The sequence below is a fragment of the Rhincodon typus genome, chromosome 31 (genome assembly GCF_021869965.1).
Source record: "Rhincodon typus isolate 14 chromosome 31, sRhiTyp1.1, whole genome shotgun sequence".
NCBI lineage: Eukaryota > Metazoa > Chordata > Chondrichthyes > Orectolobiformes > Rhincodontidae > Rhincodon > Rhincodon typus.
Window position 1 is genome coordinate 32226301 of NC_063362.1, and position 26620 is coordinate 32252920.

Here is a 26620-nt window from a genome sequence, read left to right on the forward strand (position 1 = left end):
CTCAGCTCCAGACAACTTTCCAGGAGTTCCTTTGGGTATCATCCTAGGATCAATCATCTTTGGCTGCTTTATCAGTGACCTTGCCCTCATCATAAAGTCAGAAGTCAGGATGTTTGTTCATTGCATAATATTCAGCACCATTTATGACACCTCAGATACTGAAGCAATCCATGTTCAAATGCAAGACCCGGATAATATCCAAGCTTGGGCTGAGAAGTGGCAAGTAATATTAGTGCTGCACAATAGCCAGGCAATAACCGTCTTCAACAAGAGTTAAAGTTCATTGGCATTACCATTATTGAATACTCCATTGTCAACATCTTGGGTTTACCTTTGACCAGAAACTGAACTGAAACAGCCATACAAATATGCAGATGCAAAACTTCTAATTTTAAGATTATAGACCTAATTGAAGGGTTTCAATGACAGTTATAAATGACTCAAGATTCATTTCATGATTTAATTGTTCCTGAGTCACTCTGCTTGCAAAACGTGCAATATAAACCTGGAAGGATTGTAACCTCGTAAATTTCTTTCATTGCTGGAATGAACTATTGTAAACTGAGACCATCGATCTTAGTGAAATTCCTCACTCTCTATAATGCTGTCATTAAGTTTGCGTGCTTTGTTCAATACCTGTAGTGTACTTTCAACTCCACGTAGTCAGAAATTTTGAGACTCCCACTACGACAATGTTAATAAGCATCTGTGCTGCAGCAAGCAAATAACTACTTGAATTTTTGCTTGGCAGTCTCCTGATTTGTAATAGGTTTCTGTCTGGATGTGGTATTACAGAAGTAGCAATCCAAGGCCATTCTTTAGTGTAGAATAACCGGAACATTATTGCTCAAGAGGGCCTGGCTGTTAAGACCAGTGTGACGTCAATAGTGCTTTGTTATGTATTTATTTATCTTTGCAATATTGAAGACATACAATGTTAACATGTCAAAGACCATAATGTAAATACATCATTACAAATGATGGTAATTACCAATGAGGGTGGCATGGTGGCTCAGTGGTTAGCACTGCAGCCTCACAGCGCCAGGGACCCAGGTTCGATTCCAGCCTCGGGCAACTGTCTGTGTGGAGTTTGCACGTTCTCCCCATGTCTGCGTGGGTTTCCTCCCACGGTCCAAAGATGTGCCGGCTAGGTGGATCGGCTATGCTAAATTGCCCGTAGTGTTCAGGGGTGTGTAGGTTATAGGGGGATGGGTCTGGGTGGGATGCTGCAAGGGTCGGTGTGGACTTGTTGGGCCGAAGGGCCTGTTTCCACACTGTAGGGATTCTATGATTCAATGAACTATTACAGGTACATCAAACTGCTATAAAAGATTCATTGTAAGATCCAGCTAAGTCCACACGATCATTTGCTGTGGGATTGGTTGTCCTATTGGCTGATCGTTTTGTGAACCTAATATCTGCTGCTGTGAGAATTCTTGGAGTTTGCAGTTTATGCTCATATAACTAAGAACACCTGTTTCCATATACGTAGCATAACTCTGTTCAGGCCCATTGGGCTCACCTACTGCTGAAACCATGATTCATTTCTCCAGACTTGACTATTCTAGTGTATGCCTAGCTGGTCTCCTGTATTCCATAAACTTGAAATCATCCAAAACTCAGCTGTGCACATCTTAATTTGCAAGAATTTCCAGTCCTTTATCAACCCTGTGCTCATTGACTTGCATTGGATACCCATCAAGCAAATCTTGATTTTAAATTCTCATTTTTTTCAAATCCTTTCTTGGCCTTGCTCTTCCTGTTTCTCAAATCTCTAAAAACTCTGCCACCCTCCCTGATACTTATTCTCTTCTAATTCTGCAGTCCTGTGCCTCTCCAGTTTTAATTGCTCCACTGTTTGTTGCTGCACTTCAGGTGCCCTGGCCTCAAGGCTCTGGAATGTCTTACACCTGTCTCTTTCCTCCTTCAAGACACTTAGAACATAGGGACATTCCTGTGCTGTACTGTTCATTCAGCCTACAGTGTTATGCCAAACATGACGCCAAATTAAACTAATCCCTTCTGCCTGCCTTCTCTCTTGCTTACATATTCATATGCTTATCTACAAGTCCTTTAAACACCCCTATCGTATCTGCCTCCATCATCACCCCTGGCAACGCATCCCAGACTCCTACCGCTCTGTGTTTTAAAAAAAAACACTTGCCCCTCATATCTCCTTTGAACTTCTGCCCTCTTACCCTTAAATGTATGTCCCCTATAATTAGACATTCCAGCTCTGGGAAAAAAATTCTGACCTTCGACCCTATCATAGACATAAGTTTTATAGACTTCTATCACGTCTCCCCTCAGCCTCCACAACTCCAGAGAAAACAACCCAAGTTTTTCGAGTGTCTCCTTATAACCCATACCATCTAATCCAGGCAGTATCCTGATAAACCTCTTCTGCACCCTCTCCAAAGCCTTCATGTCATGTGGGAGCAATGGACTTGAACCCCAAGATACCTCTGTACATCAGTGCTGTTCAGGGTACTGCCGTTAACTGTATACTTTTCCTTAACATTTGATCTCTTAAAGTACAGCGCCTCCCACTTAACCAGATTGAACTCCATCTGCCATTCCTCTGCCCATATCTGCAACCAATTCCACTGTATCTTTTGACAACTTTCTACACTATCCGCAACTCCACTGATCTTTTTGTCGTCTGCAAACTTACTAATCCACCCATCTACATTTTCATCCAAGTCATTTCTGTGTTTATTATGAACAGCAGAGGTCCCAGTACAGATCCCTGAGGAACATGACTAGTCTTGGACCTCCAGCCAGAAAAACACCGTTCCACCACTACCGTCTGCCTTCTATGGGCAAGCCAAGTCACCGTGGATCACGTGCATCTTAATCTTCTGGATGAGCCTTCCATGAGGGACCTTTTTAAAAGCCTTACTAAAAGAAGTTGTGATGATGCTGTCACTCTAAAAAGGTTATTTTGTCCTTGGTTTTATTTTGAAGAGAGGTTGTAAAGGCAGAGGTGTCAAAGAGCCTAGGGAGTATTAGTTTAACAATAGAAGGGGAGTGACCAGTTCTCTCAGTTCAGGTTTTTCTAGTTTTATTTAGCTGTAGCAATCACAAGATGTCTTGAGTACCAGAAGTGTTGCAAGCTTCAGTAAAGGATTCCAGTAACTTTCTCTGAAATCTCTCTCCGGATGTTGTTCCTTCCTGCCAGTAAGAATCTGTGTTTGAATTTACCTTTTTGCCAAGGGCTGTGTTTATGTTACTATTTTGTAACAGCTAATTAGTTAAGTTGCTGTGTCAGGTTGGTTAGGTTTTCTCTTAAAGTTGCTCTAAATTCTGCTTTCTTTGTTTGTGTTTCAACAGTACTGTTTAAATAAACTTCGCTTTGCTTAAGGCCAAATGGTTTGACAAGTTGCAACACACCTGGAGCACCCACTTCATATCTGCCTTTAAAATAAGAAAAAGTTAGGGTCTAGGCTACCTTCTTAAAATACTTTGAGGGAGTTTGGCCTGGTCCATAACACTGTAAACAACATCAACTGCTCTACCCTCATCAACCACTTTCGTCACCACCTCGAAAAATTCAATCATGTTAGTAAGACATGACCTGCCCCGCACAAAGCCATGCTGACTGTTGTAATTAGGCCGTGCTTTTCCAAATGCGTGTAAATCCTATCCCCAAGAATTCTCTTCAGTAGCTTCCCAATCACCAGTGTGAGATTCACTGATCTATAGTTTCCTGGATTATCTCTATTTCCCCTCTGAACAGAGGAACAACATTAGCTATTCTCCATTGGCTAGCGAGGATGCAAAGATCTTGGTCAAGGCCCCAGCAATCTCCCCTCTTGCCTCTCTGAGTAACCTGGGTAGATACCATGGGGCTCTGGAGACTTATGCACCTTAATGCTCTTCGAGACCCAAATTCCTTAGCATATAAGTATTTTGCACACTAATCTCACTATCCTCCATGTCCTTCTCCTGAATGAATACTGACATGCATTTGAAAGACGAAAATTGATTGGGGATAGTCGGCATGGTTTTATGCGAAGAAAATTGTGTCTCACAAACTTGATTGAGTTTTTTTTAGTAAAGTAACCAAAGATTAAAGAGGGCTGAGCGATAGATGTTGTTTACTCTGGCTTTAGTAAAGCCTTTGACAAGGTTCCACATGGTGGACTAATTAGTTAGATCATATGGGATTCAGGATGAACTTGCCAATTGCGTACTAAATTGGCTTTATAGTAAGAGACAGAGGGTGGCACTGGAGGGTTGCTTTTCAGAAAGGGGGACTGTGACCTTCAGTGTTCCACAGGGATCAGTATTGGGTCCACTTTCCTTGTCATTTATATAAATGATTTGGCTGAGAATATAGGAGGCATGGTTAGTAAGTTTGTGGATGACACCAAAATTGGTGGCATAGTAGACAGTGAAGAAGGTTATGTAAGATTGCCAAGAGATCTTTTTCAATTGAATCAGTGGGTTGAACAGTGGCTGATGGGGTTTAATTTGGATAAATATGAGGTATTGCATTTTGGTAATGCAAACAAGGACAGGACTTAGAATTAATGGTAGGGTCCTGGGTAGTGTAGAACAGAGAGACTTAGGGTTCAGGTACATAATGCTTTAACATTAGTGCTTTAACACCGAAGGTCACAGTCCCCCTTTCTGAAAATCAACCCTCCACCGCCACCCTCTGTCTCTTACCATAAAGCCAATTTAGTATCCAATTGGCAAGTTCATCCTGAATCCCATATATTTAACTAATTTGTCTACCATGTGGAACCTTGTGAAAGGCTTTACTAAAGCCAGAGTAAACAACATCTATCGCTCAGCCCTCTTTAAGCTCAAGTTACTTTATTTAAAAAAAAGAACTCAATCAAGTTTGTGAGACACAATTTTCTTCGCATAAAACCATGACAACTATCCCAATCAATCCTCGCCTTCCAGGACATGGAGGATAGTGGGGTTAGTGTGCAGAATACTAATATAGGTAGACAGGGTGGTTAAGAGGGCATTTAGCACATTTGCCTTCATTGCTCGGACCATTGAGTATGGGAGTTGGGACATAATCTTGAGGTTGTACAAGACGTTAGTGAGGCCTCTTTTGGAGTACTGTGTCCAGTTCTGGAGCCGTGTTACAGGAAGGATATTATTAAACTGGAGAGGGTTCAGACTCGATTTACCAGTATGTCGATGGGAATGAAGGGTTTGAGATATAAAAATAGACTGGAAAAACTGGGATTTCTTTCACTGGAGCACGGGAGGTTGAGGGGTGACCTTATTGAGGCTTATAAAATCATGAGTATATAGGTAAGTTGAATGACAAAGGTCTTTTTCCTGGGTGGGTGGGTTCAAAACTAGGGGACATATTTTTACAGTGAGAGGAGAAAGACTTAAAAAGGACATGAGAAGCAACTTTATTTACACAGTAGTTCGTTTGTGGAATGAACTGCCAGAGAATGAGATGACAGGTAGAGTTACAACATTCAAAAGACATTTAGATAAGTTCACGAGTCAGAAAGGTTTGAAGAAGATATGGGCCAAACGCAAGCAGATGGGAAAAGTTTAGATTGGGAATATGGTCAGCCTGGACCAGTTGGACCAAAGGGTCTGTTTCTATGCTTTATGACTCTAATAAAGCCAAGAATGTGATGGTTTTTAAGAGTCCTCAACTCAGTCTGCCACTTCTAATGATTTGTGTAAGTACACATTCAAATCTCAGTTTTTGCATGCCTTTTAAAATTGTGTCATTTAATTTGATCTAACATACAACTGTTCATCACTATTCTTTACTTTCCATCGCTTCAGCAATTATGGCATCACACTTCATATTTCAGTGAGTCTGTTATATGACTCTTCTTAGCCCTACTTCGTCTCCAATCAGTTGAAAACTCTAACTGCCAAAATGTGCGACATTTTCTGCTTCCATTCTCTCCGTAGCAGAATTACTTGCTTCACTGGTGTCTCTTAATTTAAACATAATTATTTTGTGTTCATGAGATCTGGGTCTTGCTGGCTAGGCCAGTGTCCATTGCCTATCCCTAATTGTCCAGGAGAAGATGATGGGCTGCTTTGTTGAACCACTGCATCCTTGGATGTGAAGGCACACACATGCTTTAAGGAACAAGTTCCAGATTTTGACCCAACAACAGTAAAGGAGCAGCGAAAAATTTCCAAGTCAGGATGGTGGAAAACTTCCAAGTGGTGACATTCCCATGTATCTGTTACCCTTGTCTTTCAATGTGATCGGGTTCATGGGTTTAAACAGTGTCAGGATTGTTATTCAGTTACTGCTGTATATCTTGTGAATGGTGCACACTATTGCCACTATGCATTGATGGTGATGATAGTGAATGGGGTACCGATCAAGTTTTGCCCTGGATTTTAATGCTCCTTGTATGTTGTTACAGCTGCACACTTCGAGACAAGTGGAGACTATTCCATCACACTCCTGACTTGTGCCTTGTAGATTGTGAGACAGACACTCGAGAGAGGAGAGACAACATTCCCTCTAAGCTTCAGTGCATGAATTGGCATGTTTACACTATTCCCAGTTTTGTTCCCAGTTATAAAATCGTAGAATTGTGTAGTACAGAAAAGGACCTTCAGCACATCAAGTCTCTACCACCAAAAAGCATACTACTATCTATACTGGCTCCACTTGTCTTTAGCCTTGAATGTTGTGAGACTTCAAGCACTCGTCCAAATACTTTCTAAAGGTGGTGAGGTTTCCTGCCTCAACTACCCTCCCAGGTGGTACATTACAGAACCCACCACCCTCTGGGTGAGAGTGTTTTCCCTGAAATCACCCCTAAACCTCCTAGTTATCAAAGTTATGCCCCTTAGTTCTTGACCTTTTGACTAATGTGAGCAGCTGCTTTCTTTTCTTAGTGAATCTTTACAGCAGAGGGCTGTTGAGACTGGCTCGTTGTGTATATTCAGGATGAGATTAGATATTTTTAATCAGTGAGGGAATTGAGGTTTAACAGGAAAAAGCAAGAAAATTATGTTGGGCATTATCAGATCAGCCATGATCTCATTGAATTATAGAGCAGATTTGATGCGCTGAATGACTTCCATCTGTTCCCATGTGTTATGGTTTTATAGACTTTGCCTGGCACTACTGAGATGTGCCACGATTCAGCCCAAGTTTGGGTGTTGTCCAGGTCGTACTACATATGGCCATGGATTACTTAAATACCTAAAGAGTCATAAATAGCACTGAAAATTGTGCAAACATCAGTAAACATCCTGACTTCTGACGTTACACTGAAGGGAAGGTGATTGATGACACAGTTGGAGATAATTGGGCTTCTTTTTTGTTAGGTATGACCGCAGCCAGCAAGTGATGGCAGGAAATTAACTGGTTCCAGGACCCGCTGAGGTAAAGTTATCTGGCTTCCTGACCCAATAAATCCCACCCCTGATTTCAGTTACAGATTGGCATATGCTCAATATTGACGACCTGAGAGTTTGTAACTTATCTGGCTATTGCTGTTTCGTATTATTTTAGGGCGGTGCATTGTTAAGAGAACGCCTTTGCAGAATTAGTCCGGCAGATAAGTTGGTTGCACAATGGTGGTGTAACACCTCAGCCAACAGACTGCACTAGAATATTTCATTAACTGCTTAAGTACTTAAGCACTTGTTATCAATGCCTTTCTTTTCCATCAATCAGTATACAGTCATTGTGGTTTTTGAATGACATTTACCAGTTTCTGCAATCAAGTAATGTATTTGTGACCTCTTTGCATTGGGTCTGCTGGTGAAACCACTTAACTTTTATATGTCCTTGGAAGTTCTGGGTCTTGAACCACAAAGGCTTAGAAGACAGTCAGGAATGAATGTCTCAATAACAAGAAATTACATTTTTTCCAGGGTATAATTATCTGAAAAGATGTGTAAATTAGATTGTGCAAACTTAAAAAGAAAACAACATCAGAAACTGTCTGATAAATACATAGAATGATGTGTCTATGCTAGTATTTTCCAGGAACACACAGCTTGTAGTTCTTTACGTATTCAACTCCTGGCAGCAACAGTCTTCATGTTGCCATAATATACTTGACTACGTATCCTATATATCCGGCGTCGACTAATTTCATTGTACAATCATCGTTTCTTTGTCCTGGGTATTTAAATTAAACCAAGCAAATTTCATAGAGCTACTCTGTTAGTTGTGGACTTGGAGTTGAACCTGAACACTTTTAGGGGAATTGGAGTTTTGAAGAAGATTGATTTATTGCTGTCATGTACTGAGATACAGTAAAAAGTTTTTTTATTCATTCATGGGGATGACAGCATTGCTAGCCAGGCAGTGTTTATTACCCATCCCTAATTGCCCAGAGGGCAGTTAAGAGTCAACTACATTTCTGTGGGCCTGGAGTCACATATAGACCAGACCAGGTAAGGATGGCAATTTCCTTCCCTAAAGGACATTAGTAAACCAGATGGGTTTTTCCCGACAATCAACAATGGATTTATGGTATGCATTACACTCTTAATTCCAGATAATTTTTGAATTCACATTCCACCATCTGCCGTGGTGGGATTCGAACTGGGTTCTCAGAACATTATCTGGGGCTCTGGATTAACAGTTCAGCAATAATACCACAAGGCCATTGCCTCGCAAAAAGTGTTGTTTTGCACCATATACAGGAAGATCGCACTACCCAAAGTGCATCAGGGCAGCAGAACAGAGTGCAGAATATAATGTTACAGCCACTGAGGAGGAGCAGAGAGTGATTACAATTAACATTTGAGAGGTCCGTTTACAAGTCTGATAACAGCGGCGAAGAAGTTTTTGTGAATCTAGTCGTACGTGTATTCAAACTTCTATATCCTCTGCCTGATGGAAGAGGGTGGAAAAGAGTATAACTAAGCTGGGAAAGGTCTTTGATTATGTTGGTTTCTTTTCTGAGGCAGTGGGAAAGATAGAAGACTGGTTTTCGTAATGGACTGGGTGCGTTCATGACTCTCTGTAGTTTCTAGCAGTCTTGGGAAGAGTTGCCAAACTGCGCTGTGATGCAATCAAATAAGTTGCTTTCTGTGGTGCATTTATAAAAATTGGTGAGAGTCCTTGTGGACAAGCTGAATATCCTTAGCCTTTTGAGGAAGTAGAGATGTTGTTGTGCTTTCTTAGCTGTCACATCGACGTGGGTGGACCAGGACAGTTTGTTGGTGATCAGCACTCCCAGAAACTTGAAGCTTTCGACCATCTCCACCTCAGCACGGTAATTGCAGACAGGGGCATGCCCCCCATTCCGCTTCTTGAAGTCAGTGACCAGCTTTTTTTTTCTGACATTGGAGAGATTTTGTGTTTACACCAGGCTGCTAAGCATTCAGTCTCTTTCCTGTATTCTGTCTCATCGTTGTCTGAGATCTGACCAAACTTGCAGATGGAGTTGGGGTGACATTTGGCCGAGCAGTCATGAGTGTATAAGGAGTATAGTAGGGGGTTGAGTAAGCAGCCTTGCTGGGCACCGGAGTTAAGGATTATGTTGTCACCTATTCTTACTGATTGCAGTCTATGGGTCAGAAAGCCAAGGATCCAGTTAAACAAGGAGGGGCTAAGACCTAGGTCTCAGAGTTTAGAGATGAGTTTGTTTGGAATTATGATGTTGAAGATGGAACTGTAGGCAATAAGTAGGAACTTGATGTTGGTATCCTTGTTCTCCACATTTTCAGGAATGAGTGTAGGGTTGGAGAGACGGTGTCTACTGTGGACCTGTTGCACCAGTAGGCAAATTGCAAAGGATCGAGTCAGTTTGGTAGACTGCAGTTGATGTGGGCCATGACTAACTTCTCAAAGCACTTCATAATTATGGAGGTCAGAGCCACCGGATGGTAGTCATTGAGGCAAGCGGCGTGATTTTTCTTTGGCACCGAAATGATGGTGGTCTTCTTGAAACCAGTGGGACCTCAGATCATAGTGAGGAGAAGTTAAAGATATCTGCGAATACTCGCACCAGCTGGTCCGCACAGGAGCTGAGCGCACAGCTGTGGACTCCACCCGGGCCAGTTACTTTCCAGGGGTTCACTCAAGAAGGCCAAACTAACACAGGATGTGGCCAAAGTGGTCTGGGAGCAGCAACTTACAAGAGCAGTACAGTGGCTCAGTGGTTAGCACTGCTGCCTCACTGTGCCAGGGACCTGGGTTTGATTTCACCCTCTGGCAACTGTCTGTGTGGAGTTTACATGTTCTCCCCATGTTTGTGTGGGTTTCCGCCAGATGCTCCGGTTTCCTCCCACAGTCCAAAAATGTGCAGGTTAGGTGGATTGGCCATGCTAAAATTGCCACAGTGTCCAGGGGTGTGTAGATTGGATGCATTAGCCATGGCAAATGCAGGGTTGCAGGGACTGGGTGGGGTGCTGTTCAGAAGGTCAGTGTGGACTTGTTGGGCCAAATGGCCTATTTCCACATTTGAGGGATTCTATGAACTGAACTGAAAATCCCCACCAGAGCAGTGCAAGTCATTCAAAAAAGTAACATTGATTGTGCAGGGCCAGATGTTCCCATAAAGGTAAAAGGTGGGACCTAAAATTCCAGATAACCCTGAGTGTTGATTGATGTACACAATTGAATAAGGGAGAAAACAAAGAAGCTTATGGCAGATACTGAGGATTCAAAGCAGTGAATGCCCATGGTGTTACATACCAAGAAAATTTAGGAGAGCAAAGAGGGAGCATGGAAAAGCACTAGTGGGTAACATTAGGGAAAATCCAAAGGCGTTTTCTAAGTTTCTTAGTGGCAAGAGATAACTAGAATAAGAGTAGGGCCTGTTGGGGACCAAAGTGATAATGTGTGTGTGGAGCTGAAGGTTTTAAACGAATACTTTGCACCTGTATTCACTGCAGAGAGGGACAATCATCAGGGAGGTCCAACTGTAATATTCTTGAACAAATTAGCATCGCAAGAGAGTGAGGTATTAATGGATTCTGGTGTCCAAAAAAAGAAAAATCTGTTTCTTTTATGGGATAATAGAAATGTTAAATTCTTTATTCTTGTGTAGACTGGATTTTCTGTTACCCCACTGTTTATTAAATATATGTAAAATACATCAAATGACCAGTCCGTTACCTTTCCACCCATCTCTGTAATACACAAGGTGGGCAAGTACCATAATTGGCAGCCCACCTGCTATATTTAAAGAACTACCTGTGGGTTAGTCGAACTCCTTACTTAACTAGTTGACCTTGATAATAGGTTACTCATGCCATAATGTATTTGATGTGAGCAGATGGGTGGAATTGAGCAACTGGCTTTTATAAAATAATTTTTAATAGGACAGAAGGGATGGGAAGATGCTGTCCTCAAAGAGTGTGTCCCAAATTTCCAACTTGCCACTTGCCTTTCTGGAATGATTTTGTGATCTGTGACTGTCAAGTGGAGCTTTAACATTGAGGATAGTATTCATCATACTGACAAAAGCTTCAACATAGTTGACAGCACATACCTGCATACTAGTTCAAAAGTAGACTTTTTCCCTTTTGCATAGAACACTCTTTCAGATTTTGCTGAGGAATTTTGGCACTCTGACTTTATGTTCGCCAACAACAAATCAGTATTCTTGTGAAGCTTTCGAATACGTGGGTAGCTGATCATTAGCACAAGTTCAACCAGTGTTTGTAAAATCAAAATGGTGAAAAACTATTTATGGGACTAATTAACCTTATACTGAAAACAAATGGACAATTCAGCTCTATCTAATTCTAAAGAGGTTTAAACTTATTATTCACATTTAATTTTTCATTCATTTATTTTGGCTTGGTGTACAGCTTCTAGAACAATCAAAGCCTGTACTCTGACAGCAAGAGGATCTACTTTTAGAACGAGTGCCCCACTTTCAGCTGTATAGCCTGACATGATGATGTCCACAATGATTTGTCATCTACTTTCTCATTTTTATTCAGAATAATGCTTCTTTGATTTTTCATTTGATTTGTCTAGAGTGATTAGTATGGTCGATCTCCAAGTCCACTAGCTCCTTTCCAATGTTGTCTGCAGTTCTTCATTTTCCATCACAGAAGGCTGTCAAGTAGATTTCTGCCAATCCGGTTGTGTAATCTACCACGTGAGGCTCAGAGTGGTGAAGAGGTGATTGTCAGTGTCTGTCTTTGTGGGAACTTCCTGTATCAGGAAATATAAACTGGAATCTCAGCATTTCACAGCTAATTATGCGCAGTGCAACCAAGTGCTGCCTGACTCTATTGATTATTTGGTGCATAAGATCTCCTCTTACACAATAGAACCTGCCAAATTGTTAATTATTTAAGCTTTTAGTTCACTGTGTGCTTTTGAAAGAACTTTTTCAATGGATTATTTTTGGAGGAGTATTGACACACTGAGTCAGACAGTGTGAAATAATTACCCATTTACTCCTCTTTGAAATCTTAGTGTCTTCTGTATTTCTACTGAAACTTAAAATTTATTTCACTCTCAACAATTATTTTGTACAGATGTTCCTGTTGCGTGAGGGGGAAAATTACCAGACCACTCTCTTGTTGTGCACCATGGTGTTCTTTTCTGATTCCTAACTAAATTCCTGTAACAAAAACAGAAGTTGCTAGAAAAGCTCAACAGGTGTGGCAGCAACTGTTAAGAGAAATCAAGAGTTAATGTTTCAGGTCAAATGGACGATTCATGGTCATCATTAGATTCTTAATTCCAGATGTTAATTGAATTCAAATTCCACAGTCCAGTGGCTATGCCACTAGGCTATTGCCTGCCCTCATAATCTTATATTCCTCAATCATGTCCCCCCTCGGTCTTCTCTGCTCTAGAGAAAACAATCCAAACCTGTTTATGCTGTCATTATAGCTCAGTTTCTCCATCCCAGGATTCATCCTCTCGAACCTCCTGTGTACCCTGTCTAGTGCAGTCACATCCTTGCTGTAGTGAGGTGACCAGAACTGCACACAATACTCGAGTTTTAGCCTAACCAACATTGTACAACTTCAACATTGTCTCTTTGCTGTTATACTCAATGCCATGACTGATGAATGTGTCAGCATTTACTTCAAGAGGGCTATTATACAAGAACAGAAGTGTACTGCTGAGGCTGTATAAGGCTCTAGTCAGACCACATTTGGAATATTGTGAGCATCTAAGGAAGAATGTGCTGACTTTGGAGGCCAATTAGAGGAAGTTTACAAGAATGATCCTTGGGATGAAGGGCTGGTCATATGAGGAGTGACTAAGGACTCTGGGTTTGTACTGAATGGAGTTTAGAAGGATGTGGAGATGGACCTGATTGAAACTCTCAAAATACTGACAGGCCTGGATAAAGTGGACATGGATAAAATGTTTCCACAAGTCGGAGAGACTAGGACCTGAGGGCACAGCCTCAGAGTAAAGGGAGGACCCTTTAGAACGGAGATGAGAAATTTCTTCAGTCAGAGGGTGGTGAATCCATAAAACTCATTGTCGCAGAAAGTTTTGGAGGCCAAGACGTTGAGTATATTTTAGTAAGGGGATCAAGGGATACAAGGAGAAGGCAGGAGAATGGAGTTGAGAAACCTGTCAACCGTGATTGAATGGTGGATTGGAATCAATGGGCTGAATGGTCTAATTCTGATCCTGTATCATATGACGTTAGAACTGGTGAAGCTTGAAGATCATCATTTGCTATTGCTGAAATGAGGCTAGTGTCTGCATCCTAGATCAGAAGGAAAACAGGGGATAGGGTAGAAAGTGGGACCGGAGGAAGCAAGACAACTGTTACACAGTCGATCAATCTTTATCAAGGAAGATACAAATACTGCAACTTATTTACCCTGGAACATAAGTGTTTTTGCCTTCTACAGTAAATTCAAACTAATATGGAGAAACATTATGTTCACGTATGCTGTTTAAAAAGTTCATGGAAATGGATATAATATATTGTGTGAAAGCATATGAGTAATTTAAGAAATTTGCAGTAACTGCAGCATGCTTAGAGAAACTGGTGACTTTGGGCCTGCTTTCCAAAGCTTTTCTGCCATTGCGATTAGCACTGCTAAAATCTGACTGACAGAGATTGACTGTCATTAGTTAACAAATCCACAATCATTTTATGCAGGAAGGTAGATAGTAAAGGAAGAAGCCATGTAATTTCTACATTTCTGAGCTATTGGCAAGTTTTCAACTTGAGTATAATAAGTAAATTAATACCTACAAGGTACCTAGTACAGCAAGGAACTTCAAACAATTGGATTACCTTTTGAAGCGTAATTATTGGTTATGTATGCACAACATTTAATACAGAGAATAGAGTTCAGCTTTACTGATCACCAATTAGTCAGATGTTAATTGGATCGAATGTAACATTTGTGTTTTTGTGCTTTCATTAGAATTAGTGTATTTCCAGTTGTAGAAATCCGATTAGAAGTGATTTTCTTCAATTGAATCTCTCAGAAAAGCTGCTTAGATTAGTGCCAGTTAGAGCAGGATTGGTAGTGCAAGTGTCTGTGTGGAACTTTTTTCATTCCTATCATGTTTTGCAAATTGGACCTAGCTGGTAGTGTTGTGGTGTAGTGTCACTGGGCTCGGAATCCCAGGCTAATGTTCTGGGGACATGGGTTCAAATGCCACCATAGTTGATAGTAAAATTTGAATTCAAGGTATATCTGGAATTTTAAACAAAAAGATAGCCTAATGATGCTTAAGTCCCTTAGGAAAGGCAGTCTGTCATCCTTGCCCGCCCTGGCCTACATGTGACTCCAGATCCACTGCAACGTGATTGACTTTTGTCTGCCTGCATTAAATGCTGGCCTACCCATGTCCTGTTAACGTTTTTTTTTAAATTAAAATGTTCAGCACTTCCTTTTGTTAAGATTTTGATCAGATTTGTAATGATTAATCAAAGAGTTGTAACATATAATACATAAAATTCCATACAAATGTCATAACTGGTAATGAAATAATGGCTGATCAGAGACCTCAGAACAGTAAATGCAGACATGCTGGTAACTGGAGCAATGCAGACTTCCAAGAAATGTGTGGCATTCAGTATTTTCATTGCAGAATGATAATACTTTGGTGCGGGAACGGTGGGCTGAATGGCCTCTCGTGCTGTAACACATCTGTGATGCGGTTGCTGATGAGTGGACTAGGGTTATTGAGCATGTTATCCTCCAGGGTGGATTACTCGTGATTGTTATTGTATAACATTAACAGTGCAGCTGTGGAAATGCGTGTAATGAACTGTTTTCATACATTTGCTTTTATCATTTGTAATAACTGAGCAACTGGTGAAAGCTACAATGGATTGTAACATTCAACAACAAGAAGGATACTCAAAAGATATGTTTTGGTGAACCCTTGACATGGTGATATATACTGAAACAAGAGCAAAACTCCAGAATAATTCCAGGAATGATGAAACAGAGGGAAGCAAAGCCATCACATTTGTTCTGCTGTGGAAATGGAGCTGTGGCTTGGCAAAAGCCAATTCTCTATTCAGACTGGACTTTAGAACAAACTGAAGTGCAGAAAAACATTTAGCATCTTTTCTGTATTATAATCACTTCAGGCATAGTTTCAACCCCTAAAGCTTTGTGGATTTGAGTCTTATGGAGATAGTAGTCAGCACACTTCACACTTATCCACATCTAGTTTTACCAGAGGCATGATGATGGGTAGGTGACCAATCTGCTTTCATGGTCTAGGTCGGTTGGAAAAACTGTTTGAAACTGTATATTGTCTTATACTAGGATTTCTGCTTTTAACTGATGCCATCTGGGAAAACTGGTAAGTAAAAGACAGGAAGGGCTGGATCCATTTGTAGGTGCAGTTACGGCACTACTTGTGGGCCAGGCAGAACAGGAAAACTTACTCCAGGAACCAATAAGGAACGCCCCCTTCACATGGTATCATAAAGTTATTACATCGTGAAAGGAGGCCGTCTTGCCTGGCCCTCAGCTATTCATTCCCCCTTCCACAATCCTTTGAGCCCTCCACCAGTCTCCTGTGACAGCCCTCAACTGAGTTAAAACTCAAGAGTGCTTGGAAAGTTATACTTTCAGTCTTCTGGTAATTCCACAACACCTTATACACCCTCCCTCAAACTTGCCAGTCAAAACCTGAAACAGTAAATATCTGGGCCTCAGCATCTACTATCTGTTACAAAGTAGGGATAGGCCATTGCCTCCAGCAATAGTGCACACAGTTGAACACACAAGCTCCAACAAAATCTGGAGTCATTAAATTTTTATTATGATGTAACTTTTTTTTTAGCTTATCTAAGTTGCTCTTCATCTGATATTAGCTTCTTTCTTTCATTACTCAGTTGATTCATGCATTTTATACTATAGGCTTTCTTGTCAATGGCATAAATTTTCCTTTACTGCAAAACAAGGAAGCCAGAGTAATTTAATTTTTATGCTTTTATGGGCGCATAAAAATTTGCCTATTCATTGTCTAAATTCTTATCTCTATTTGAAATGCAAGTATCTTGAAAGGAAAGATAAATTAAAATATTCCATTGTTAAATCTTATATATAAATATTTAATTCAGCAATCAGAAGTTGGAAGAGTCAATGCTAGAATTCAGTAACGAGTGTACTGGAGGATTTCTTCCATTGGGATATCTAGCATAATGGATGAGCCAGTATGAAACTGACTGCTTGGTTCCTTTTTCATATGTAACATTTAAAGCACTGGGTGGTTTGTTTTCACAGAGAGAATTTGCCACTGATGTTACAGTAAAGGAACAATGTACAGAAAATTTGGATAGGATTGAAATAGATAAAAGGAGCTACTTTAAGCACTCATAATACAAATGTCGCCCAGTCTGTATTCGATATATTCTAGGTTGCAGAGGGAATTTAGAATGGGTTTGTCCACATCTTTTTCATGTGTATCTCCATATGATATGGAGGGTTAGAGATGCCTGTTTTAAAAACAAAAGGGAATAAGCCTAGTAACCACATGCTTGCCAGCTCATAATTGTGACAAAGTTAATTGTCACTTGAAAAACATAGGTTTATAAGTAACATTTAGTAGAGATCTGGTCAAAGCAAGAAGTGTTTGAGAAATTTTGTTAAGGATTATAGAGAGTTGAAGATGGTCTGCATTGGTCTTAAGGTATTTGTTAAACCACATAATAGACTCCTTTAAAACTTAGAAGTCCAGAACGGAAAATCCCAGTGTTGATTTTAAGGCCATTGTTCTTTTTGATATTGAATAATAACATGAAGTTGAGTATAAAAGGCATAATTTTTAAGTTCATGAATGACAGAAAACTTGGAAATGTAATTAGAATGGCACAGTAGCTCGAAATAGTTTGAGAAACTTCAATAGCTTTGAGATTTTGGAAACAAAAACTGAGTTGATAGATAATACTATAAAATAAACATTTTTTATGCTACTAACATTATTTAGTTATTATTACTTGCAAACTGTCTTTGTTTGCTCATTCTTAGCTGCCAGCATTCTGTCTTAGTGGTTAGCACTGGTGCCACACAGCACCAGGGGCCTGGGTTTGATCATAGCATTGGGTGACTGTCTGTGTGGAGTTTGCACATTCTCCCTATGTCTATGTGGGTTTCTGCTGGGTGTTCCAGTTTCCTTCCACAGTCGAAAAATGTGCAGGTTAGGTGGATTAGTCATGGTAAATGCGCGTTACAGGGATAGGGTGTGGAGCTGGGTCTGCGTGGGATGCTCTTTGGAGGTTAGGTGCAGACCCAATAGGCCAAAGGGCCTCTTCGCACTGTGTAAGGATTCTGATTCTAATAATCAGGAACAGACTTTAGGAGGACATTGGCTAGTGAAATGGCAGGTGCATTACAGCTGAAATTTACTAAAAGTGTAAAGTTACATATTTTGGAATGAAGAATGAGGACAGAGCACATGAACTGAACAGTACTATTTTGAGGGGGACAGAGAGAAGAAGTGAGTCGTCTTCAATCCAGTAGGACTGCCTAGGAAGGAGAAGCTATTATGTTCTGCGCACTTTGACTTTTCTATTGGTGTTCATCTGTAACATTATCTCCTAGTTCCAACAATTAGTTAGTTTCAGCAGCCCTCCTCAATAGAACTGTCAAATTGCTTGACAAGAAAATTGGTCCTTGCTTTATTTAGGTACAACCTTGTCCTACCTGTACAGGTTCATTCTCCTAGAGCTGGCCTTAATGCCCCAGGAATCTCAAGCACTTGGACATTAACTAAGGAATGTGAACTAAATTATAAAAGCACATCCAAGTAGAGGCAAAATTGCAAGAAGACATTCATGGTAGTTCTTAAACTGAACTTCCTCCTTGTGTGTCCTCTGCCATGTACCTCCTTCACATGAGCCAACTATCTATTATTAAGGTTTGTGAAAAGCTGAGCATGTCTGTTTGCGAGTAAAGTTAACTTCTAACTTGGTATGTGACTTGACGGAGTCAAAAACAATATCGTGTTACATCTTTCCTCCTTCCTACAGATGCTATTGTTCTGATTCCGTAACACTCTGCCAAAATTACAGTAAATATTTGAAAGAACTCCTGTGGAAGTTCAACAAAATGGTTTTTTGATGTGTATCTGTTCTAGGTGAACAACTGCTATCTCTTGTGTCTCAACCTATTCTCCCAACTTCAAATTGAATACATGCATCTCTGCCATTGTGAAAGCAAATATTTTTTATCTACTTAATGTTTCCAATTATTTGCTCAGCCCATGTGAGGAAAATTAGAGATTAGCATTCAAGAATGAACTCGGGAAGTGCTTAATGCACAAGCACGCGATCTGGAACTCTCCTGAGAAGCTGTTGAGATGGGAAGTTGATTTGAAAATTTCAACTTGAGATTGATATTGGTTTCACAAAATGTTTAGGTGTTAGGGGCCAAGGTGAATCCACTGTTGTGGATTTGTTTCATGGATCAGGCTTGAAGGGCTGAATGACCTCATCCTGTTTATAAATGGTGGTCTCATATTGTGGTTAGCACTGCTGCCACACTGCGCCAGGGGGCCTGGGTTTGGCTTTAGTGTAGCGTGACTGTCTGTGTGGAGTTTGCACATTCTCCCTATGACATTGTGGTTTTCTGTCGGGTGCTCCGGTTTTCTTCCACAGTCCAAAAGTGTGCAGGTTAGGTGGATTAATCATGGTAAATGCACGTTACAGGGATAGGGTGTGAAGCTGGGTCTGGGTGGTTTGCTGTTTGGAGGTTAAGTGCAGACCCGATAGGTCTCATATTGTGGATAATTTCTTCCACTCTGTCAATAGCAATTTTGGGCAGAACAAAAGAAAAGGCTTCACTGATGATGAGTAACCTTTGAACAGTTCTCCAACTTTACTCCCTGCTGAAAAAATTCTTGGTTTTCTATACTACTGATATTACTTGGTCATTATCACTTGCAGACTGTCTTTGTTGGCTCATTCTCAGCTGCCAGCATGCTGTTCTACAAACATGTTCCTCCCTACGGCCTTACTATGTTGAAAACAGTTTATTTTATTGTATTATCTTTCACCAAAGTTTTTGTTTCTAAAATCTAAAAGCTATTGAAGTTCCTCAAACTGTATTTCTGAGCTTGGTATCAACCAAATGGACCTGCCTGACTGGTTTAGTCTGTTCTTTTTATTCAATCTCATATCTTCCACCTTGGTTATCAGTTAAAAAAAGATAGATCGGATACTATGAGTTCTGTTTCATAAGGATAGACTGTTGTATTTGCAGATCACTTGGTTAAACACTTCTTAAAGGTAACTGGGTACAGCAGTAAATGCTGGCCAGCCAGTGATTCCCATGTCCTGCAAGTAAATTTAAAAAAAACTTAAAGTAATTTCTCATAACCCTTGCTCCTGCTGTTCAGTGTTGTATATGATGCTGTTAAGCTAACCATAAGGGTAGGTGGTGGCATAGTATATTCAAAACCTCATCTGCCTTTACCTAGTTTGGCCTACGTGTGACTCCTGACCCATAGCAATGTGGTTGACCCTTAAATGCCCTTTGGGCAATTAGGGGTGGGCAATAAATGCTGGTCCAGCCAGGGATACCCACATCCCATTAATTTTTTTTAATCAAGACGAGTCAGCCACTACATAAGAGAGCCCCATTGTTCCCGTGCCGAAAATCCTGTTTAGGCCTGGACTCAACATATAAGTCAACCACACCAGCCACTACCACTGCCCTTTTCTGTGAAGGAATGCTAAACTCAAGTACAAGTTGACCTCCTAGAACAGGCCATATATGGCAAACAACAAGCTAAAATGGAAATTGCTGGATATGTTCAGGTCAGCTAACGTCTGTGGAGAAAAAAAGAGGTAACCGTTTGAGTTCGGTGCCCGTTCTTCCATTTGATCCAAGAAAAATGCAAGGGGTTATGGCAGAGTTCAGCTACAGTTGTTAGAAAGGCAAATCCAAAGTTTTGTGGAGAGTACAGCTATCATTACTGCAGTATAAATAATTAATACTTAGCACATGGAAATGAAGAAAGGTCAGAACTGTAACCAAAAACTGAAAATATAGATTGTTAGCCATTCTGATTTGAGATTTGAAATTCCTTTCCTGAAAATGTTACCATTTCATAGTTTACATTGCAGTAAATTCAACCACTATTTCACAGCGTAGTGATTTTAAAAGAAAAAAATATGATGAGTAAAATACTATGCTGCTGTTTTAAGGCTCCACTCCATTAAAGATGTTCAGCCCTTGAATAAAGCCATGGCTTTGTATATTGAAGCAAAAATTAGGTTATCTGGCAGACATGCTGACCTACTCGCCCTGTGTGGTTTGTACAGATTTCAGCAGAGGCCCTGTCTGCAACCCTGCTTCACAAGGAGCTGCTCACCAGACAGATTGTAACTAACAGAGGCTTTCTTGTTCTCCTAACCCTTCTAGGGCTGGAAAGTGCATCTCATGGGAAGAGACGGCTGTAAAATGAACCCCCGCCGAATGCAGACATTACAGAGGACCCAGCAACTCCAGCAAGGTAACTTGTTTTGTATAAATTAGAGCCACCTTAAGAGCCAAATTTTAGCTAATTCATCCATTTGAAATGGATGCATTGGAGTAAATGATTATGCTTGCACAATTAAAGATTTGTAAATGTCATTTTAAAAATACAGCAACAGTAATTTTTGACCAAATCACTAGTCATTGTTCTCAATTCCAGAGATGATCAACTCATTCTTCTGAATCTCACCTCATAGGCCAGCCCTTTCATTCCAGGAATCAATAGAGTAAACCTTTGCCTCGTAAAAGGCAAGCATGTCATTGCTTGTGTAAAGAGTCTGAAACTGTATCCAGCAGTCCATATACGGTCTCACCAATGCCCTTTATAATTGCAAAAAAATTCCCTTCTCTTACACTCCAACCTCTCGCAATGAAGGTGAACATGCCATGTTCCTTAAAAACCAAAGAGCTGCAGATGCTGGAAATCAGAAACAAGACCAGAAATTGCTGGATAAACTCAGCAAGTCTGGCAGCATCTGTGGAGAGAAAGTAGAGTCAAAGTTTTGGGTCCAAAAACCCTTCTTCAGAAGTGATCTTCAGTGATGTCCTGACCCAAGCAGGTGCAGTTTTATTATTTTTGGAGGAAAGATAATTAATGTGCAATGTGGGGATATTTATTGATGATTTCACTGTTAATTACCATTATGAACTCTCAGCTACTGAAGCAGTCTGTTCCTATATGCAGCAATCTATTCAAGTTTGATAGTGCTTGAGTGCCAACTGACTTGTGATACACAAGCAATGACCATTCCCAGCAAGAGAGGGTCCAGTTATTTCCCCTTGCCATTGAACAAAATTACATGATTGAATCTTCTCTGAGGGCTGCAAATCAGAAGACCAGGGAGGGGAAGAATCTCCAGGCAGTGGGAGGTTTAGGAAGATCCATAGCAAGCATAAGTACAGTATTAATTACAGTAAAAAGTTATTTAATTTGTTAATGTAACAATGTAAAATACCTCAACTTACAAGGTTTTTTTGTAATCTGATAAAGAAGACCCTACAGAATCTAGTTTCAACATGCATTCTTTTGAGAATCAGTGTTTCATATGAAGTTACAATTTTTCAGGAGTGCAATCACAACTTTAAGTACGGATTTAATGTATCACAGTATAACTGACACATGTGAGATTTGTGCTTAGCTCACCTCATTGAGGTTACAGGCCTGGTAGTCACTTCCAGCTGGAGTATTGATTTATAATGAAAGCTGCTATAATTTATTGCAGAGGACATATGTTTGCTCCCTGAGTCTTTCAAGTGCATCAAACTCAAGGTGAAAGTTTATTTTCTTCCCACCTTTTTTCTATTTACATTAACAACCAGAAAACTGTACATATTTTGGGCTGCTCCTATGTAGCAATCTTCTTGGTTTGTTGCTGCCAGGTTGCTTAAAAATTTTGCTTTCAGTGAACTTGTCACATCCCCTTGACTACTGTAGCATTTGGGCCTTTGCTTAAAGTAACTCTTAATGTTTCTTATCACTGTTCATACTATTAGGACAGCTAAAAAGAAAAATACTTATTAAAGTCAAATAAATGTTTTTTTTGTTCTTTAAACAGAAAAATCTGGGACTCTGGCTACTTCTAAGTCTGGTCCCACTGGGACCAAAGGGCGTTCCCCACCCACCAGCAGCAAAATCCCTGCTCCAAGAGCTGGATTAAACAAAACAACAAACTCATCTTCGATTCGACAATAAATTCTCGCCGTACAGGATCAAATTGTGGCGGTAAACCTAAAGAATCTCTGCACTATGAATGCTGAATAGTCAGATTGCAATGCCAGTTCTAAACACATACAGGGCTGTGAAGTCATTGACGGATGAAAGACTGTTTCCATGAAGGTTAATCACCTTCAGTAGAACATGCTTGTGATCTATTGGAGCCATTTTGATGTTCTGTGAAACATCCATCTCAGCTAACCTTCATCTTAAATCCTTAAAGAATTCCATTGGTACTAAGGAAGTTAGTTTTATTAAATGATTAACCTTCTTTTAAACGAAACAGGACTGTAAAGGTACACAATAGTTATTTCACAACACACCTGTTATGCTATAGCAAGTTATAATATACTACATTCATTTTTTTCCTATTTGTTTTCTTTTTATGCGAAATGTTTGGAAAGGAATATAATCACATTATTATGATTGATCAATTATAGCATTCCTTTTGGAATATATTAAAAACTATACAGAATTATCCCTTTTAAACTGAATGCATCATCAACAACTCATTCATTTATAGTGAAGTACCACATGGTTTGAATGAGGTGCTGTTTTTTGAAAGTTGGACTGCAGTTCAGAGATGAAAGCTTTTTTTGACTAATTATTTGAATAACTTGTAAATCGTCAGCTGAATTGAGCTCATCATGGCTGGATAAATCATTCACTGTTAACAGCCAGACTGTAAGCTGGGACTGTTTTTCACTGCAGAAAATCTCGCTGAAACAAGTGGCTGTAGCAAAGTAGTTATGCGCAATAAATCTGTAGCAAACACTTCTGTGAATCTGACACTGGAGCTTAATTTAAGATGGATTGAGAAAAGCTAGACACCCGAAGCTCCCGTTACAGTTCTTTCATGCATCTGTAGCCTATAAGTCTGATTGCTGCTTCACTGTGAATAGAATGATTGAATGGAGTAAAATGACATAGCTTTGCTTCTGTAAATGCTCAGCAAAGAAAATATTGTTGGTAAAAATGCATTAGGGAAAATCATGAAATAACATTAAAGTATTGTGTTTCTTGTTTTGATGTTAAGTAACTAAGTCTAGAAAAAGTGCATAGGAAAGCATTGGTTTGGAAGGATCGCGAACATAGAACAGGGCCCACTTGATTTTCCATCTGTCTAAATTACACAGGGATTATTAAACGCCACCAAACACAATATAGGCAGAATCTCAAAATTTTTTGGTAGTAAAACCATTGTAGCTTAACACTTAAATTTGTGAAAATTATTCCAGAATCCCACCCAATTCTTTCCAAATCCTGGTGGGAGCTGTGTTGCCCAAATTAAAATAAAAATGCCCTTAAATGTTCGTGACAGTTTAGTAACTGCAGGACATTAATTGGCATTGTGATTTTAGCTCATCTTTAAAAAAAATTAGACTTGTGTGTCAGCTCATTCGTTGAAAACCCCAAAATTCAAAGTCGATAATGGAATAGGTAAGTGATTCTTACATAGAAAACTTAAACATCAAATGAAACTGTCAGATAACTGGAGCATTAATCAAAGATTAATTGATATTTTACATATTTACTGAACATTGCCATATGTTCTAACCTGTTTGATACTGCACTGTAGAAATATCTAGTTTGTAATTTTTGGGGCAGAAGATGATAACAAGAAAATGATTTAAAGTGAAATAGGTATGATGTAATTATGCTGGCTCTCCATCTCGCCAAGGTTGCAGACAAAGAATAAACCCCAGCAAATGGGTTTTGGTGCCAGTATCCACCCATCTTACAATGAAGGAAAGATGTTGGCGACTATCAGGTTGGTCTTTGGGCAGTAGCCAGAAGATATGAAAACTACAGCCACTTCTGCTATTTTGGGATGGGGGTAAGGAATCAGCCCTGGAAAGTTTTTTTTAAAAAAAAAAATGCAGGAGGACAACATCAACATTTGCAAAGTAATGTTGCGAAGTAAAATATGTGAAAGGTTTCAAAATTTACAAAGCACCAATGCAAATAATTTTCATAAATCCTTTCTTGAAAACCACCAAGAATGGAAATATTTATTTTGCATTTTAAGTTAGCACGTCAAAACTGCTGTGTATTGGTTATAAAATCTACTGTTGTCAGCACTGTGGAAAAACTTTCCATCTCCTTGATCATAATAACCTACCGTTCCCCATAGCCTAAGTTAACTCATATAGAAGCAAATAAAATTACAAAGCCAACCATAACATATCTTTTGCAAAAATCAAGATTTACCTTATTTTGTTCTAAATGCGTAATTCTGAGTATTTGGCAAAATTGAGTGAACTATTGTAGATTTAGGGTTTTAAAAACAATGTATATAATTGCAAATACGTAACCAATTAAGAAGAGACTGACCATTATTTGTTCTTGATTTTAGCTTAAAAAGCAAATAATTAATTTATTTCATTTATTATTTTTCATAACTTTATCAAATGTGTATTTGTATTTATTGCAATCATTCCTGAAATACAAATGATGCCTTGTTTGATTGCCATGTTTAAAGTTTGTTTAGGCATCCAGTGTGGTTCTATGATCTGTTTTGTAATCACAAGCACACTGTACATTTCAATCTGCTGTGGAGATTTTCAAAAAATTTTCTTTCCTCCATGCTAATTTTTTTCCCTTGTGTCCCTTCTTGAAAGTTGTGGGTTTTGTTTTGGCTAAGATACGGTATGGGTGCTGGTGCTCTATCTCTATCTTGCCCAAGAGAGTATTTATCATGTATCCACTAATTTGTCACCCATGACTGAGCACACACTTACAAAATTGGCTTGATGGATTTTTCTTCCCAAACCAAAGAACAGTGAGGTAAATTTTAAGGGTCACTACCTAGCAAAGAACATTGATTGCATTGAACTTCAATAATCTGTATAATTTAGCTGGTCATTGGGTAAAGTGGCAACAGCAACTTTGTAGGAGTCCAGTTGTGTTGCCTCAGTTATCTTGTAGAATCGCACAAGACAGAAGAAAAGAGAAAGAAAATGCACTTTGAATGTAAACTTGCAAGCAGTATCAAGATAGAGACAAAAGTTTCTTTAGAAATATGAAAAGGACCAGAGAAGCCAAAGTACAAAACTGAACAGTTTTGGCCCCTTTATCTAAAGAAACAGATGTTGGCATCATAAGCAGCCCAGAGGTTCACTGGGCAGATACTGGACGGACTATCTTATGAGGAGAGCTCGAGTATGTTGGGCCTGTACTCTTTTTGGAATTTAGTAGAATGAGAGGCTACCTTATTGAAATGTGTAAGATTCTTAGGGGACTTGACAGGGTAGATTGAAGCAGTTATTTCCCCCTGTGGGGATGTCTAAGATCAAAAGGCATAATTGCAGAGAGTCCATTTAAGACTGAGATGAGGAGAAATTTCTTTTGAGGGTAGTGAATCTGTGGAATTCTTTACCACAGAGGGCTGTGGAGGCTGGGTCATCAAGTATTTTCAAGGCCAAGACAGATTTTTAATCGGTAGAAGAATGGCAGTTATTGCGGAAAGGTAATAAAGTGCATGTAAAGATAATCAGTTATGATGATCTCATTGATTGGCAATGGAATGAGTCTGCTCCTGTGTCTTAGGCAGAGACCAAACGGAAATTCACAAGGCAGTTTGCTTTTTGCTTATTTCATTTCCCTTTAATTTTATGAATTAAAAGAAATCTTCTGGATCACTGTTCATGGCAACAAAGAACAAACCCGTGAGAGCATCTATTTGCGGCATATCCAATGTCCACAAAACCTGTATATGATAGAATGTTATGAGAACATACAATTAAGAATAGCTTCACATCCTGCAGGTTAAACAATAAGCACACATTTGTACTTAAGTTGCACTGACCCTCGGAAGTGTATTTCCATCTGCTGAGGAGACACATACTTTCAGGGCTTTGGTTGACATTCACTTCTAAGTACAGCTCACATAAATTATTCTCTTCCCCATTTAAATATTGAACTTCCTCCCAGTTTATCACAAAAAATCTATGCTTCTACATTAATGGTTTGGCAAATGGCCAACTGAAATGAATGCTCGTCAACACTTAGGCAAATGTCGGC

At 39.7% G+C, this 26620-nt stretch overlaps 1 long non-coding RNA gene across 1 annotated transcript; it reads left to right on the plus strand.

The window, feature by feature from the left end:
• Positions 1-9074: 9074 nt before the first annotated feature.
• On the plus strand, positions 9075-22458 carry LOC125486635. Its single transcript, XR_007265264.1, has 3 exons — positions 9075-9203; positions 20770-20860; positions 22440-22458. It is a non-coding gene; the product is annotated as an uncharacterized LOC125486635 (long non-coding RNA).
• The last annotated feature ends 4162 nt before the right edge of the window (positions 22459-26620 follow it).